Below are 1,319 nucleotides of genomic sequence, written 5' to 3'. Positions count from 1 at the left end.
CGCTTGAATTAGAGGTTCAATTTCCACTTGAATGAAATTTCTCCTCTTCTTGGTAACAAAGCCATTTGCAGAGATCTGGAAATCACGAGTTTTCTAAGTGGAAGGAGATGCTGTTCTGGTTCACCTAAAAATATCCATTCAGATTGGTGTTTTATAGTAACCTTTCAAGACCCAGTATATGTTATTGATGACAGTGGGGTCAGGGTTGCCTTAGGTGAGTTTGCATAGGGCTCATCACTACTTCAAGCCAGCATGAGGTTGATCTGGGTCACGTCCCCAACCACATCCCTAGGGATGTGGCCAGTCCACTTGGAGAGTGCTTCCAAGTTCACAGTCTTGATGACCTGACTTGATGACCTGTCTTGGATAGAGAGACACCACCAAGCTTGCCAATGTGGTCCTCGTGGTGCAAAACAGTATCACCCCAGGCGATGCCCAGGAAGTGAAGGATGAGCTTGAGGAAGTGCCGCAGGTGCAACACCAGCTGCTTGTAGTACAGGGGCAGACACTTGTCTCTGCCCACCGCCATGCACTGTGCATACATAACCTCGATGGTTTGTTCTACTTGAGGCAATCGTGGTAGTTGCTGAGGTTGAAGCCAGTGATGGTAACCTTGCATATGATCATGGAGTGCACGGAGGCCCGGCCATCATGTACCATCAGCAGGAACTTGGAGTTGGGGTACAGGCACGACAGGTACACAGAGGACTTGAGCGTGAAGGGGTCCTTGTTGCAGAGCACGTGGGCCAACTAGCCATGCTTGGCATAACCTCCAGGATGAAGGCTTGTATGGTGGGTCCAGCACCTCGTCCATCACACCCACCTTGTCCAGCCTCAGCTTTTCGCAGCCAGACTTGGACCAGACCTAGTATGTGGCCAGCACACACAGAATGATGCGCATCTCCTCACTGCAGTGCATCTCGGAGTGGGCGTCCAGCATGGCTTCGCCTTAGCAGTACTCCATGCGGTCAGCTCGCATCATCACCAGATCCTTCTACTCGGGCCACATGGCTCACCAGGGGCTCCAAGGGCCCGCCAACACTGCCCGGCACTCCAGCACCTGCTGCCCCAGCTGGACGCTAGCACCAGGGCCAATGTGCAGCCAGCCGCCAGTAGCACCTTCTGCACCAGCAGGCACATGCTGGGTCAGGGGTGGGGCAGGCCTGACCCAAGAGCCACCGCCTGTGACTTCAGCTACAGGTCAGTGGACAGCCTGCCCACCCAGATCACATCTCCTCTGGGCACTGCCAACTCTGGGCTCCAGCCCTTATGCTTGCTCGCCAAGTCTGTCTGCTGGCAAAACCTGCTCCGTTGCATGG

The 1,319-nt window shown here is 54.4% G+C and overlaps 1 pseudogene; it reads right to left on the bottom strand.

The window, feature by feature from the left end:
- Positions 1-82: 82 nt before the first annotated feature.
- On the bottom strand, positions 83-1,140 carry LOC110594560 (annotated as a pseudogene).
- Positions 1,141-1,319: the final 179 nt, after the last annotated feature.

Source organism: Carlito syrichta, unplaced genomic scaffold, assembly GCF_000164805.1.
Source record: "Carlito syrichta isolate Samal-C Ts95f unplaced genomic scaffold, Tarsius_syrichta-2.0.1 Scaffold116793, whole genome shotgun sequence".
NCBI classification, from domain to species: domain Eukaryota; kingdom Metazoa; phylum Chordata; class Mammalia; order Primates; family Tarsiidae; genus Carlito; species Carlito syrichta.
This window is presented reverse-complemented; position numbering and strand designations above follow the sequence as displayed.